Source organism: Hippoglossus hippoglossus, chromosome 18, assembly GCF_009819705.1.
Source record: "Hippoglossus hippoglossus isolate fHipHip1 chromosome 18, fHipHip1.pri, whole genome shotgun sequence".
Classification (NCBI taxonomy): domain Eukaryota; kingdom Metazoa; phylum Chordata; class Actinopteri; order Pleuronectiformes; family Pleuronectidae; genus Hippoglossus; species Hippoglossus hippoglossus.
In genome coordinates, this window is record NC_047168.1 from 4,979,807 (window position 1) to 4,997,344 (window position 17,538).

At 43.0% G+C, this 17,538-nt stretch overlaps 1 protein-coding gene across 3 annotated transcripts in view; it reads left to right on the forward strand.

Moving 5' to 3' along the window:
* Window positions 1-17,538, forward strand: part of nlgn2a (neuroligin 2a) — a 165,409-nt gene that overhangs the window by 30,655 nt on the left and 117,216 nt on the right. The window contains exon 1 of one of the 3 annotated variants that reach the window (XM_034615434.1): window positions 12,600-12,755. The exons of the other annotated variants lie outside the window; for them this stretch is intronic. The gene's annotated coding sequence lies outside the window, so the exon portion shown is untranslated. Of the gene's footprint in view, window positions 1-12,599; window positions 12,756-17,538 lie in introns of those variants that run through there. 3 annotated transcript variants of the gene reach the window in all.

Consider the following 17,538-nt stretch of genomic DNA (forward strand, 5'->3'; position numbering starts at 1 on the left):
TTGTAAACACACACACACACACACGCGCTATACACACATTCTGTGTAAATTACACATCATTGTAGCTGATCTGCATATTCATAGAGCCGCTTTGTGCCAAAGCCATGGCAGCATTCCACATCTAACAGCAGGGTGACACAGTCATTTAAATACTGCTCTCCCATACTGCACTAGACACTGCTTTCTGCCTACATCAATTTACTATATATAGACATGGAACGAGCATTTAATGCCATGTGGAGACAGACAGACTTAAAGGGACAGGGAAGGAAGCGCAAGGGGAGATTGTTGGAGACGGTTTCTTGCTGGAGCGACAGGTAGAGCACAAGGTCATGAGGGGCGTCTATGGAAGGGAACAGGGATGAGGGGCGAGCAGAGGGAGACGGAGGTGAGGAGGTTCTGTGGAAGCAGCCGCAGCCCCTGTGGTTGCCTCGATGACTCAGCAGTGGCGACCTGAATAATTAGAGCCGGTCTCTGGGTCTCTGCCATCATTAGATTGGTGCACATATTAAATATTCAATGAGACATTTTGGGCAGACGTGCACAGGAGCGGGCGAAAGGGCAACTTTGTTTGAGGACGTGCCATGTGCCGACAAAGATACGTAAACGTGTGCGTGTGTGTGTGTGCGCTCAGAGGGCTGCTTTCTAATATAGATGTGTATGCGTCTTTGTGAACTTACATCTCAAGGCTTGAGTTTGACCTTGGAAGTAATGGACTCCAATACCCCTAAAGATACAATGAAGTGTCAGTGACCTCGTTCAGACCTGGTTTTAAGATTCGTCCTGAGTGATCCGATCACAAGCACATACAACATAACATGCACATACATTGTAGTTGCACACATTTACAAACTCAAACTGGGTAAAAGCAAAACTTGGTCTTCGAGAACACAAATGATTGAAGTGATTATTTGCTCATAGAGCGAACACAGGTACAGGACACTGGTCACTTGTGATTGGAACTCTCACCAGGTCTGGACAGGGCCAAAATGATGACCACCAAAACTGTAATTTAGGTTAACATGAACAACATGAACAGTGCAGCTGCCCCACATATGTTTTAAGTTAAAAAGCAAGGATAATGTCAAGCTACAGGCCCAAAGTAAATCAATATAAAGTGCAGGGAAACTTGAATCGTCGAAAATAATCTCAAATGTCTGAATATCGACTGGGTTAGATCATCGTTGCTTGAGGATCATCATCGGTTCTAAAAATTCACGTCTGAATCTGAATCTAACTCTTCAGATCTCGGCACACATGCAGCACCTTTCGAAAGGTTCAAGAGAAGTGAGGGAAAAGTCAGTGTGTGTGTAGGCGTATCAGCGTGGGGGCCATCGTTTGTTGTAGCACCGGTTCACACTGCTGAAAAAGGAACAGAACAAACACGCCTACATTCACGCGGACTCATCTGGACATGGGGGCAGACGGGGTCGCTCAGACACCTGCCCAGGTGCCCTGTTTGGGAGGAACTGCCCATTGGCCGACATAACCAACAATATGGCTGTGTTAGACGTCGGCCGTGTCATATTTCTCAGACCAGATGCCGAATGGATCCAGATCACCGGTTGCGCTCCAAGGCTGTAATAAATCTGCACGCCGCTGACAGGCCTCTCGTACATAGAGTTTAGAGTCAGTAAATATTGCATCATGTCGTCGCAGTAGGTGATGTAGCTCTTAATTAGCCCTCTGAGCGGCTGACTTCTGTTAACTGCTTCAACACAGTCAATATGTTTCAATGTGCACAGTCCGCAACGAAGAATGAAATCGAGACATATTGACTCAATAGCTGCACATTGGCATCATAACAAGTGCTCCAGTATTAAAGCTTGAGTCAAATTGAATTTTTCACTGCCTCGACATACGCTGGACCTGTTTTGAATTTAAGCAGCTGTGTACTTGGACTGTGTACCGTAATATTTCATTCTTTTCAAAAAATAGGGCGGAATTTACTCTTCATATTCCAAAAAGCGTTGCATGCACAATGGAAATACAGACAAGTCTAATTCATTTCCTCTTTGTTTAAAACGTATAATCCTCTCGGTCTGTAAATAGTATTTTGCATACTATAGTGCATGATCCCCTGAGTAGTTCAAGTACCTTGATTTTAGTTTTTTCGACTTTCGATTTTAGTTTTTTCGACCCTTTATCTAAATACTATGGTTTTTTCGACCATAGTATTTAGATAAAGGGTTTTAAATTATATTTAAATTATTAAGGACGAAATAGTTTGTTCCATCTATCTTGAGAAGGTGTTCTGATTTTAAAAAGGAGTATTTTTTCTTTTCTTTCCCCAGTATTTGTATTTTAGTTTTGTTACTGCATCTTTCATTTATTCATGAATAAATTGTACTCAATACTGTACTCAATATTTTGGGGAGGGTCCCTCTTATTAGAGATCGAAACCACCCAAAAATAAATAAATGAATAAATAAATAACTCAAAAATACATACATAAATCGATAAATGTAGAAATAAATAAGTACATAAATAAATGAAAATGAAAAGGCTATATATATGTATTTCTACATGTATATATGTATTTATTGTTTGTATTTATTAACTCATTTATACATACTTTTCCCATACTACAAAAAAATGTAGAAATACATAAATTAATTCATGTAGGAGTACATAAATAGCCTATTTCACAACAGACTGTGTGTATTTTCTTTTTTTATTTATGTATTTCATTATTTATTTTTGCATTTGCTTATTTATATTATTGAGTTGTTTATTTCTTTATTTATTATTAATTTGGGCTATTTCATTCCTCCCTACCTGCTTTTTTTTTTAAAGTGCAGGTTCAGCCACTTGTGATATTATTATTGTATTATATTTTGTGTGTTGAGGAGTGGACCGTGATCCAAAGAGGAACTCTCCCACTTTGTTAAACATGGCGAGATTAGAATGCCTTCTAGAAAATAATTTAACACCAGCAGTGACTTTAGTAAAAGGTTGGGTGCACAGTCTTACATTACAGCACCTGCTAAATTAGAAGTCGGTGCACAGGCTCTCTAACACACACAATTTTGTAAAGGTTAAAACCTTCCATTTCTTTTTCAAGGGTTTTGTCTGTGTGCTTTTTTCTTTTGTTAGACTTGATGTTGAGCGCTAGCAGAAGTCCCAAGCTCCAGTATGGAGGTCTGTGTCCAGTAATGAAGGAGAGGACAAATTCCACACTGTTTCCCGATCCATCCTTTTTTTTGGAACCAACATGCCTGCTGCTTGTGCCTGATGCATTGTTACCGTGCATTGCGCGCCGGGGCTCCATTCGTCTCAGTCACCAGGTTCTTCTATTATCATTCCAGCTCAGTTACTTTTGGGAATGTTACCAAGCATAACAAATGAATAATACACCGTATTCATTACACAAATAAAATATGAGACGCGCGCGTGCCAAAAGTCTCTTTTTACAAATGGCCCTTGGGCTGTGTTTAAAGAGACCAATGGTGCATTTAGCTGAGGAATAATCACAAGCATCAATGCTGGAATTGAGAGTAATGGCCAGTGGACATCTACAAACAAATGTTGCAGTGCACTAATTGGGCAACTATACTACTGAGAACTGTGTTTTACTCAGGAGTGGAATATTTCAGTAAGAAAACAACAACATAAGACTGTACGCTAACAAGACACGGGTACAAAATGCACTCCATCTGTGCCTCAAGATCCCCAAATTGCAGTTAAATCCGCCAATAACCGCGGCCCACCTGCAGAATGCAAGACTCCCCTCCATGCTCGGTTTCCTCCCATCAGCCCGTCTCCGCTGCCGTGTCAATAGCACCAAACTGGATTGACGGCTGTTTATTGCACGCTTCTTTATGACCCAAAGCGTGATTGAGTGAGTTAGCCGCTCTGCAGGGAGAGAGAGAGAGAGGCAGAGAGAGAGAGAGGCAGAGAGAGAGAGAGGCAGAGAGAGAGAGAGAGAGAGAGAGAGAGAGAGAGAGAGAGAGAGAGAGAGAGAGAGAAGACAGCACGAGATTACATGCTAGTGTTCCACTCCCGGGCCTGGCTCTTCCACAGTGTGCCTTATTAATAAACACATGTTTGTAAACACGGCATTTCCTTGGTTGTATTTAAGTTGTTTTGAGTATTGTACATGGTGTGTGAGTGTACCACCATTAGAGCCAATGCGGCTCGGCGCAAGTGGGCACTCATATTAAATTGCGTTTTTACACACATTACTATGCTTCATCTGTTTGAGTAGCTACTTGTTTCATTTTGAGCGACATTATTTTGTTTAATTTATGATTTGAATAATTCACTTGTGTGTATTTAATTCAAGAGTCATACATTAGAGTATAACTCAATGCACTTCGGGTGCTGTGTAAGCTGTGTACATAAAGGAAAGAATCAATCTAGAAAAAACATGTATTCTATATTTATGAGTCATTAATGGATAATAGTTGATCATTAAGGGGCACTGATTAGAAGATTGAGTTAAATGTGCATTTATCAGCACGGTTGTCGTGGGTTTGAGATGTGTGTGTTGTCAGATGTTTTTTTTACTTGAACGTGTTGCGTCTCAGGGAAGCGACTGTGGTCAGTGGTTTGGCACGTCCACACTTCCGTGTAACCACTGATCCACAACAACAGGGAAACAGAAGAGGAGGAGAGGAATGAAGAGAGAGAGAGAGAGAGAGAGAGAGAGAGAGAGAGAGAGAGAGAGAGAGAGAGAGAGGGGAAGTGGAGAACGGTGGAGGTGCAAGTCGTGGGGGTCGACAGAGAATGATGAGAGCAGTCATGGAGAGAGATATAAGGCCAAGATCCTCGACAAGGTGGACCGCAGAGAGAAGACAAGGACACAAAAGCACCAATGAGGACACAGATACAGTCAAAGTAATGTCTGAAAAACTTCCAAACAGATAGAAAAAACTAAAATGTAAACACCGGTAAAGTAAAATAATGTGATTTATTTTTGTGGATATCTCAATTAAGATTAGGGCAAAAACACACACAAACACACACTTGCAAGAACCCAGCCACGTGACTATACACTGTTAGGGTTGCCATCGTTAAGGGTTGAATAACCGGGCACCGATATCCTTGATTCTCGGAGGAATAACACACGCAGCCGTCATCGGTGTTTTACTTGAACCGGAAGTGATTCCCTTTATTGCGCACTCTCCAGTTATATCATAATAAAGCATAGACTTCAGTATAAGGGCACATATTAACAGAAAACTTAACATACACGCTTGATAATCCATCCACTTCACACACGTCACACACAGCTACGATCTAATAGCCCCCCGTGTTTTTGATGTGTTTGTGTGTGTGTGTGTGGGTGTGTACACGTGCATGTGCATGTGCATGTGCTGAGTCAGCAGGCCGTGTCACCCAGTCAGTCAGAGTGCTAGTGCAGATTGTAGACGCCAGCGTCTTACACCCTGAAGTTTCAAGCATGTTGTGCACACACACACACACACACAGACACAGACACACATGCAACTGTTGCATTGCACATACATGCAGTATATTTTCATACATCTCACACTGAAAATACTTGACCATTTTACCAAGTGCACGTTGGCAGTTTTTGAAACAAACATGTGCCACAGCTCGCTCTACATGAGTTATCTCACAGGGAGCCCTCCTCACAGCGGGTTGCAGTTACTGCAGCCCTCTTTGGCTCCTAAATGGTCCGGCGGTGACATTTGCTCCAATTAGCTTCCTCCTATCAGGTTGTTTTAGATCAGTGCTAAGTGGTTGGAGATAAGAGGCAGGGTGCTGTCGCCAGAGCCCGCGTCTCCTGCAGATGAGCCATATTCTCCTGAGCCGTGACCGCAGCAGTCATTTTAAACAGCCCCCGCCGCCGCAGCCATTACACACCTCGTTGGATTAAAAGCAAGCGGCGGCCGGCAGTGTGATGGAAGATGAGCGGGACAGCATCTGTGTGAGCATGTATGTGTACGTCACCCCATGTCCGTGAGGTGCTGAGTGCGAGTCAGAATGTTTTATGGGTAGTTACTCCACATGCTGTGTGAACACGAGATGAAAGTCACTGAATCCTGAAATGTTTTTTCTAAATGTTTTCTTTAAAAGAAATTACATGACCTCCAAATGGGCCGAGATGATAATAATAGCTCAAATCTTTCTTTTGAAAGACGCTCTATTTAAAGGGTGGAGAATATTGAGAAAATTAATATTGCAATCTCTGTCTCTCTCATAGAATTGGCTCATTGTGTATATCCTTGTACAGCAGCAGTGCAGTGAAAACCATCTATAGATTCTGTGATTTTTCAATAAAGTTCTTTTACGGGTTCAGGACATTCTCCTACTTCTTAAAGCGGTAGTAACTACTTTATGACTTTTGCGCAACAGAAATAGGCCAAAATTGCAACACTGGCATTTATCAGCCCTTAAATTGAAACTTAATAGTTTTACTTGGTGTGCAAACGGCTGTCAGTTGTCTGAAGCGCCCCCGAGAAAATGCTCCACGCGGCTGGGGATTAGATTGGTGGCATGTTTCGCGAAACCGATTTATCAATTTGGATCCATCAACTGTTTATAGCTAACAGGAGCATTTTTCATTAACAACATGAATGGAGGGAGATTAAATGATAATGTCAGTGGTTTTTATTGCTAATTAAATGTATCTAGTTAGCTATTAAAAAGAAGATTGTTTGCAAGAGAGTTGCAGCAGTAAACACACGGTTTCATCCTGGACAATCTTTTCCCTGCGTCTTTTCCCGTCGACTTTCGAGTAAAGACAGAAATATTAATGTAATCTGTGTAATCTGTGTGTCCGTGTGTGTGTGTGTTTGTGTGTGAGAGAGAGAGAGAGAGAGAGAGAGAGAGAGAGAGAGAGAGAGAGAGAGAGAGCCTTGCAGCATTAGAACAGGTAGCAGCCTCGTTGCTGATGCTGATGTGGTCTCAGTTTGCATTTTGAAGAGGTTATGTAACACATCATGCCGCGTCGCTGGCGAGAGGTGTTCCTGCTATTTATAGAAACGCTTTGATGGAACAAATTCAATGACACACAGACACAAAAACATCAACCTGTGTGTTTGTGTGTGTGTGTATGTGTGTGTAAAATCCTTTGTGAGCTGCACCAGCATGATCTTGAAATACCTTTTTTCCCCTTAATATTATCTTCCGCTGCATCTCATGCACTTTCACACAAACAATAATAAGGTGATATCCAATAAACTGTAATTGTAGCTATTAGAGGGATGAAGAGGCTATGCTGAATTTTGAGGCTGCAGCACAAACAGATAATCATTGATGTGTCGTGATCAGTCAACACCGTCCATGGGGCCCACTCGCTTTCTGTCTGCCCCCTGCACGTCTCTCTTCATCTGGATGAGTCGATCTTTCAGATTGGCTGCAGCTTCCCCCATCTCTCTCTCTCTCTCTCTCTCTCTCTCTCTCTCTCTCTCTCTCTCTCTTTTAAGCATGCATGTACTTCAGCGTGAGGGCGCAGTCACAGTCTGGTGCGGCATTTTCCGTTTGTTAATTTAAATACCAAGGAAAAGAAAAACCATTACGGGGCGCAATGTGCCATGACGGCTTTTTGATCAGCTGGGAGAGAGGGGAGAATGTTGTGGGCATTACCGCTCATTTTCTCGAAGGTGCTCCGATAAACGTTTCATCAGCTGATTGCTTTGTTTTCGAGCCCCCGTCTTCCTCAGCAGCCAGGAGATGTAACAGCGAGCAAGGAGGAATTGTAACTGTCGTGCATCTTCATCTCACATTCGGTCATAAGCATGAATTATTTTCATTACAAATTTATGGGTAGCTATAGGAGCTGCAATGCTGAGATTTCCAGATTATGTATTCTCCTCAGTGGTGTGTGAAGACAGGACGTTTTTTCTGATGATAATGTTGCAGCGGAAATATCTCAAAAACCTTTGGATGAATTGTACGGAGGCCGAGACATCGCATACAAACGCAAAAACGCCCCAACACAACTTCAAAAGCCAGGTTTGGGAAAACCTGATCAAGCTCGTCGCAGCTTTTAATTTTTACTGCTTGTCTATTTGAGACGTTACCGTACAGGTGCCTGGAGCGCCCAGAAGAAGAACTCATCTTTACCGTAACACCTCAAATAGACAAGCATCCAATTTGAAGTGGTGTCTAACTTTATGGGATTTTCACAAATGACGGCTCACTTGACAGCACTAAGTGTCAATTTGGTCGTTGTGTTGTAGCTTTTGTTGTGTTTTCCTTTAATGTGCTTGTGTGAGACATCTTGGCCACCACAGGATTGTCAGGAAAAAGAGGGACCCTCCCCATGTTGAAGTGAAATTACTCCAGGATGGATTGCTAGGAAATTTGGCACCTGCTGCAAAAGACTGCAGCACAGAGCCATTTATCGCTCTGCGCTACTTTGTCTGGACATGTGAGCCACATGCTTTCTTAATTTCCCTGCATGCTCCTGCCATATGCTACATTAGCCCCCCACTGTTTCCGGGCTATATGTTCTCGTCAGCAGCAGGCTTTCACCTTAACAGAGGTGAGCAGGGCGTGACTGCGAGCACAGTAGCAACTGAAGCATCCACCTTCTGAATGCCACAAAATCAACAACTCAAAGAGGGAGTATCTCCCTTCTTGCCAGCAGCTGTCACAAACCTCCCGATACTGCGTAAAACAACAGCCCTCAAATAGAGGGTTGCATCTCAACAGCTGGTCCGGCTTAGATAATGTGGCAGGGACTGACATCAAAAATGTGAACTCTTTTACGGTAGACGACGTCTCACAGTTCTATCGTCAAACACCCGTTTTATGAAGCAAACGGAAATATCAGACGCATTCACAGTTGTAGATTGACTTTGCGATGTGGTTTTCTTTCCCCAATGGGACACATTTAACTGAGTAGTATGAGCTGTAAATTTGCAATTATTTACTCATCACTTTCCTGCCCGCCTTGTTTTGATCTGAATGATTGAAAAGGGTGAGAGATGGAGACAGATAGACAGAGAGAGAGAGAGAGAGAGAGAGAGAGAGAGAGAGAGAGAGGGGGGAAGGAGCAGGCATTGACAACTGCCCAGAACGGTGCTGCCTTTTCAAGATATCTGAGCAACCGCAGCACCTCAGCAACCAGACAGATAAGACTCCAGCCAAGATATCAAACAGCATCAGCAATAAGCAGCTGCCACAAACAAACACTTCTGCAGCCAGCCACGGGGCGCCTCGCAAACCTCCACCCAACCGCCCCGGGCCGCCTCAGGAGGCGAGGGGTGGGGGACGTCCAATGGAACCCCCGGGTTCACCTCGCTACGCGCTCCCTCATCAACAACCCAATAAAGACACCGAGGCGTCTTAGAGCGGCGGGCTTGCTTTAATATGTCTGATGTGTTGTTTGGGCAGGAAGTAGGACAGGTGCGATGCGGGCACAGAGACGGGGGAAGTGGAAATGAATGTGTTGCTCATTATTTCATCATCCTTTCACTGCCTTTCGACTACAGTGCCAGAGGCCAGTTAGAGGTGACGACCTGGGGGGGCTTTGCAAAAGTCAGTTTCTGCCTTGAGACAGCAAAAACACACATCCGTCATAGAGAAAATCATGTATTTTAAAGCCTTTGTGACTGATATGCATCCATTATATCGCGTCACGTTTTTAGCACGGTTTGCCAATCAGTAATTAGATTTTCTTATCTTTTCGACAGAAAGAAATAAGGATATTTAATCTTTTGACACATCAGCACCGCATTATCAGACGTAACAGGACTCTGAACATATTTTGTAAGAAACTGTGTCTATTCTGATGAAAGAACCCCACAGACTTGAAGTAAATTGACTTTTTGCGGAGGAGGAGATGTTTGTGGGGTGTCGACTGCGAGATATTCCAAGGAGATCCGTAGTTTCTCAAGAAACAATGAAACTTGTTGTTTGGATCCAGAAGGAGTGGAACTCTCCTTGATGAACATTTTTTTCCTTATTTTTGTCTTTATTCTCATATTATTATTTCTTTTTCTCTCGCTAAATTATGACTTAATTCTCGCAATATTACGACTTTATTCTCGAAAGCTGAGAGATAAATTTGTCTTCAACACGATGCCAATACTCCATCATAGATCTTGAACACTGAACACGAGTGCGTAAATGCTCCGTCAAGATGCCCAAAGCACATCTAGCGTCATTGATTGAGACAGTTTTCTACGATATTCATGTAAATAGATTCAGCGATGGCATCCATGACGTCTTCATACAGTCAGATTCCTGCCGAAACACAGATACGCCGTATGATTACCAGAAGAATTTTTTTTTTTTACGTTTCATGCCTTCATAATAAGATTGACCCAAATGAAAACTCTTCAAAGATTAGAATATTTAAAGATATTGGCAAGTAATGTTTTTATGGGAAGTATTATTAAACTGCAACTCTGTTATTTGACAGTCATTGAATAATGCTAAAATGCTAAATGCCAAAGTAACTGTAGCACAATTGGAAAAGAGTCACGGAGGCAGTTGAACACAGCGATATCTTATCGACCACATCGAGTTTCCTGAATGGAACAATCGTGACTTTTCCTTTTCCTGGAAACCAAACAGCTGCTGCTACATCTTGAATGATTCTAAGAAGCAGCACAATTCTAGAAATCTTCACGTACTTGTAATTTCACTAGGGTAAATTGCAGAAGCAGCAGGTGACCAGGGTTTTCCAAACGTCCTAGCTCCTCCTGCAGGATTCCGAGTCGCTACCAGGCCACATGGGATGTATAATTCCTTCTATGAGTTCTGGGTTCCTTGATATTTTGCTCTGTAATGGCTTCCATTTTGAATTTCAAGTTGCCCCTGTGCTTTCATTTAGGTGGCTATCCTTTACAGCTTGCTTTGGATGTAGGAAATACTCCTCCTTTATGGCGAGCTGAAGACATTACATTCCCGACGGCAGTAGATTCATCACTCTCTTCATAATGCCGGATATGAATCATGCTCCCTGTGTTGTCCCCCACTGAAGGAATTAGTTAAGAGTTGTGAGGCTGTCCCATTCCCCATCCATTTCCTCTGTCTCATTTATCTCGGTCTTCTTCAGGTTGTTGTTGTTTTTTTTCCTAACACTCAAATTTATTGTCATCAGCACAGAGGTGCAGAGAAGATCCCATTTTACAAACAAGACCGAGATTAAGGCGCACAAAGCGAGGGAGCAGGCAGCTGAGCCCATTATGAGAGGAAAATGAGATCATCAGCAGATCAACAGACACTCTCGTTCTCATTCCAAAACCAGGTACTTATAACCCGTCTACATTATCAGGGTGAGTCGGCTATAATTTCCTGCTCAAACTTAACAAACGAGCAAATACAAATGTCTAAAGATCCATGAACAATTATGAAACGCATCGTGCTCTGCGAATCCAAAACCTACCTATCAAACAATCAAGCAAACATATTTCGAGCACATCATGCATCAGAAACAAATGTAGCATTTTCTACAAGTACAAAAAGTACAACACCCCCCCCCCCCCCCCCAAATGGTTAAATTGGATAAATTGATCAGACGTTTGAAATTCAAAAGCGTTCACTTTATCATCTGAAATTAATATCAAACTTGAATTATTTAATATAATATAAGGGCACGGCTATACATACGGAAGTGTTTCTGCGCGAACCTTCCGATTCTATTAGAGCGAGGAGGCAAATAAAACATTCACTTCCCCTGGCGAGGCTCATTCAGTGAAGACTCGAGTCTCCGCTCAGAGAGGTATGCGACCAAAAAAAACGACCTTTAACAGTGAAACAAGGTTTGTGTAGGATATTCACCTAAGCTGAAAGCAAGTGATTTTGTCTGCCAGGGTGGTCCGGCCCAGCTTCAGCCAGTGTGTGTGAAATGCAGTGAACGGAGCTGAGATGGATTCACTGCTTCCGGCTCATCCCTGCCGCTCTCTCCCTGTCAATCTCCCTCTCAATAGCGCCTTTATCATCAACTTTCTCTCTATTCGCTCCCTCGCTTTCCCTGCTTCCTTTCGTCCTCCAAACTCTGTCCCTCTGACATCTTCCCTCCTCTTCTCCTCCTGTCCTTCATTTGCTCCTGCCCTCCATCCCTCCTTACCTCCCGTCAGCCTACACACCCCTCTCTGCTCATTCCTCACCTCCTTCACTCTGCAGCTCCTCCATCTTAGCTCGTCCTTGCAGAAGAAGCGAGGTATTTTTTTTTCTTTTTTCTTCGAATGCTGGTGATGTCACAGGTGTGTGTATGTGTGTGTGTGTGTGTGTCCATGTGCACGTCTCAGAATGGCACCGATCGCCCTCGGACCGCATGAATGAGACGATCCACCCCTACACCCCCCGTGTCCCCCCCCCCTCCCTTGCCTCACACTTCAACTCACATAAAGGAGTCAATTTGTCAGAGATGTCAGGGGTGCTAACGAACAGCCAGCTTCTCGCCATATGCTCCTCTGTGTGCGTGTGTGCGTGCGTGTGAGCACATCCGTACTGTCTCTGCAGCATGGTGAGAATGAGTGTGTGCCAAGTGTACTAAGCAGACAAGTACATGTGTATATATAGCTGCTGAGTGTAGAGCGCTATTGAGACATTTTTACAGGTGTGATAGGGTGTGTGTGTGTGTGTACTCAGCCTTCAGAGGTGGTAAATGTGTTAATTAATACATGACAGATGTGTGTTCTTTATGCGCCTCGGCTTGCCTGTCTCGCTGTGTGTACGTGAGTATGTTCTTTTTTTCTGCGTGTGTGTTTCCTGGGAAAGTGTGTGTGAAGGATCCCCTTCATCGGGTGCTGCCCAAGGAGTGTGATGACCAGTCTATTTGACAGACGTTTCAGGCACAGTGGTTGCCCCATCCCTGCAGTGACCAGGTCACCGGAGTTAATTATTCTCAGCGCCAGTCCACACACACACACACACACACACACACACACACACACACACACACACACACACACACACACACACACATTCTGTCCCAGCTAGACATGTAAAGTGTAAACACACACCCTCCCAGCTTTGACCTAAAACCGAATGATGCCTTTTAACCAAACACACACATGGCAGTGCTCTGGTGACCCAGAGGTCTCGGGTGCATACTGTGTATAAGTTACACCGACCAATCCACACAGACTTTCAGAGCCAGTCCTAAATGTATGGATTCCTGCAGTAGAGTATGAATGACAGTGACTAATGTGAGGCAGTCTCCCTGCTAATTAAAGCCGAGTCATACATTAATTACCATGAGCTGCAGACTTAAAGTTTTTAATTGAGAGCTGGAAGATTCTCCCTTTTAACCTTTTGCGTCGCTGGCATTTCCTGCTGTATCACTTTATCCTCAGGCAAAAGTTGACATCAATAAACGAAAAAACCTAGTTCTCAACACACAAATCTAATTTCTATTTGACCGTAATTATATGACCGGTTAAGTTGATGTTTTGGTGCAACGTCTTCATTAATCTTGCAGTTATCATTTGCATCCAGTGGCACTCAGCTTTGTTGATCATTACTCTGAATATAAAGCTGATCCCTGTAATCCTGGTTCATTTTTTTTATTAGCTCATTCATAGAGCGATGTATTGTTTACAGGAGAACAGGATGCAACATGCTGGTTTCTCCTTTCAGACGCAATGACTGGAAAAGCTCTGTGAGCAGATTGCAGCTAAGCACTAATTTTGAAGAAAGGTTCGTCTTATTGAGAAAGTGACGTTTCATTATCGCAACATCTATAATCTGTTTATTGATTCTTACACTTTCCCCCTGATTATAAGAATATATAAAATTCTATATCTACTAAATACGTAGATATTGTGCCGTGTTAAAGCACAAATTGAATTGCGTTAACAGATTTTTAAAAAATGGCTATTTTATCTATCTAATAGAGAATATGAACTGTAAGTGGCAACATATTAGGGCCAAAGAATAGCTGTGTCCTCTGAGAGCAGTGACAAATAGACAAACAGATGTTTTTTTTCATCTTGATCACAATTCTTTATTGCCATATTTAATGTAGCTGCCTTCCTTGGGCAGCTGTGACTCAGGAGATGCTCCTCCACTCTCCAAAAGGTTAGCGGTTCGATCCCCGGCTCCTCCATTCCACATGCCAAACTGTCCTTAGGCAAGACTCTCAACAGCAAACTGCCCCAGATGGATGTGCGGGCAGTGTGTTAGTGATAAAGATGCTATCTGTTCTGCTCATAGATACACTGTGGGAATGGGTGAATGGCAAAACCGTTGTCTAAAGGGCATCGAGTGGTCATCAAAACTAGAAAAGCGCTAAATAAATACAAACTGCAAATTACCGTTAAAGTTTTTCGCTAATTTAGTGTGATCAAAATATAAATATACAGTAGATACCAGCCACCCATTAGTCTAGTATCAGTTATATACTGAACAGTATTGAAATCTGAAGCAGTAATTCACACATCACTGTGAGCATCAACTGAAATGATCATAGGTAAGTTTCCCGGGTCAGGCTTCGATTCTGTCTGTTTTAAATTAAATCAAAGCTGATCCGGAAATCTCCATAGCAGAGTGTGTTAAGATGCACTGTGTATACTGGGATGCCATCGTGGCTGTAGGACGTGAACATGGGGCCGAGTCCTGGCTGAATTATCTGGAGCAGAAGGTAGCCATGTGTGAGTGGGCGGGGTAAAGGCATAATGCTCACACTGATATGCACACGCACACGCACACACACACACACACACACACACACACACACACACACACACACTGTTTGTTATGAAGGCAGTGCTGTGCGAGCACCGTCTGAATTACACTATTGCACAATAGCATTCACAAAGCAAACCAAATGTTCCAAATGTCTCTGGGTCGCCCCCCCCCCCCCCCCCCCCCCCCCCCCGCTCCCCTCCCCTCAGTTGGTACACCACAGTGGGATCACAGCTATAAACGGGCTAAAAACAGAATCCGCAAAAAAAAAAGAGCACAACAAAAACAAAACAAAGCTCCTGATTTGGCAAAACAAATGAGCACAACAAATGAGCACCCTCGTGACTGCGAGCACATCAGGAGAGTGATATGCTAATGAGCGCCCCGCGTGCCTTCGAGCAAGCTCCTGCCAGATGCCGGTGAGCCCGGCCCGGGCGGTCGGGTCGTGGAGGGGGGGGGGGATCTCACACAGATTGGCAGGAAAACAAAGTCAGGGGGAGGGGGAGAGCGGCAGAGGGGATGATTTAAACGTGCTGTGATTAGCACTGGATGTTTTCGGGAATTCGGGAAACTGCTGTCGAGGTGTGGACGGTACGTTTAGAGAACGAGGTGAAATCCAGCCGCTCTTTTCTGATCCGGAGAAAGTGGTGATAAAAACTTGTGTGCGCAAATTAAATGTTGGAATTTCCCCTGTCAGAGAAGTGATCTGAATAATCTGCCTCCTCCCACTGATTGGAGGAGCACTAACAAGAAGCAGGCACGCTGAAACCAATGGGAATAAAAGAAGGCATAAAAACAATGCAGCCCGAGATGTGACGGGTTTACAGGTTACAAGCAAAAGTGCCAGTGGGTTTCAGGAGCCCTTCACATAATGAAATGTACAGATGGAATCATGAGAGTAAACTGAAGTGTGTGCAGATGTGCAAGCTGCATATTAAGCTACTGGGTTTTTTTTTCATTGGCTATTTTCATGGCGGTTATAAATACTGAAATAAATACATTTTGTTCCGTGGGTATTGGCTCATAAAAAATGATGAAATGCATTCAGTCCCTTTGCAGATGCACACACATCATGTGTTATAATGCACAGGACACTCGTCCTTTAGAAAAGTAAACTTGCCTCTAACAATTCTCGGATCAAAAGTCACTCGTCAGGGTGAAAATGACAATGCATCAGTTTTTTTCCCTGATTATTTTGCAGTCTTAACAATTTTATCGTTCCTGTTGTTTACATTACAGAGCCATTATCCTTCCCTGTTCGTTTGATTCTGAATTATGGAGCCTTTTGTAAAGTCTCTTTCACAATGAGCTCGGTAGCTAAATCATTGATCACCCTTCCGACGTTTAATTACGATGATTGAGCTGTTACCGCAGTGAGGTATATGTGATGAATTAGTGGTACAGGCGCCATAAAAAGCCGCGTGACGGTTGCATGTAAGAGAGTTTCTACATCCATTTCAATGAATGAATGATCGTGATTGTAATTCGTATGACAAATTAGAAATGAGAAAAGTACAGCAGTCTTCAGTGGCTGTTCACAAATGTCTGTTCTCTCTCTGTGGACAGTTGTGACGTTTCCTCTTCTTGGTGCTTTACCTGGCACTTGGACAAGTTCTTACTCTCTGGTATACTTGGCCAATCAAGGCATTCTGAGCTGGATAAAAGACATTCCTTTCAAATCGATACTCTGAACATACTAGTGATTTATTAAACTAAATATCAGCGGTGAGAGTTGGGCTGTATGCAGGGTTTTAGTAATAGATAGGTCCAAAAACGCTTTCCCTGGGGAATTGTAGGACAAGTTTGATTTCCCTGATCTACATTGAAATTTTAAGACCTGTGGAAATTGGATTTTAAATGAGGTCAATGAGAATAGATAAATGTGTTTGTTATACAATAATGTAAGAATACAATTACATTATGATAGACCTTTGTGCTGTTTTTAAATTTGAGCCTATGGGTTCCACAGTCTTTGTGGTAATTAGGTTCACATTGTTTGAATGGGCTCAGGTCAGTAAATGACACATGAATAGCATTACTAGGGACTAAGAAAGTTATAGAAGTTAACAGAACGAGAACATTTCACTCGTCATGATTTTTAAAACAAGTAAAAACAAGCTTCAAAAGAAAATTTAAAGACAAACCCATATTGCCTTGATTTAAGATATTTAATATTTCTTAGATTTCAGTTTTGCAGTGAACTCTTCTTCTCTCATCTCCATCATCCTCTCTTCTTGATTCTCTCTAATTTGGTCTGTCTCAGTGAAAAGATGATATGCCGACACAATTGATATTACGTGCAAACATTAGGATAATCTGGCAGTAAAAATGAAATGTGTAGTGGTAGCTAATTTTAATACTCATTTCAACTTTGTTTGACATTGGGCGGTTGGAATAGAACTAGTAAATTCACTGAATTCACTCTGCATCTCAAAGAATGAGATGAGTTTTTAATTTTAGTCGGGAGTTTTTGAAAATGTACAGAGCTTCCAGACGTCTGAACCCTCGAGGGAGGGAATGGCCGTGAATGAGTGGCACATAACGCGAGGACTTGTTATTAATTTATTTTTTGTCCGTTTGTTTACGACTTTTAACTTGTCCAGCGGGGCAAGTAAATTTCTCTTCCATTAGCCCCACAAAAACTCCACTTGGGCCTCAATGTCGAGCCCTGAAGCGCCTTTGTTCCAGTCATAAGGCTATCACATTTGAATCACAGTTCCACATTTCACCGAGCCCAAGAGCCTATAGTGGCTGACGCTAGTGTATTGTTGTGAATCAACCGCCCTGTCAGAGCACACTGTGCCCCTCTTCCCTCCCCCTCCTAACAGCCTGTGTCACCCAGCCATGTTGCCAACACCCAAACGCACACACACACACACACTCACACAAACACACACGCACACTGAAAGCTGTTAGATGCCGCAGTTTGAGAGCAGGTGCTAGCGTGGCATGGCGGCGCCCGCAAGGCTCAGAGGCCGTAGA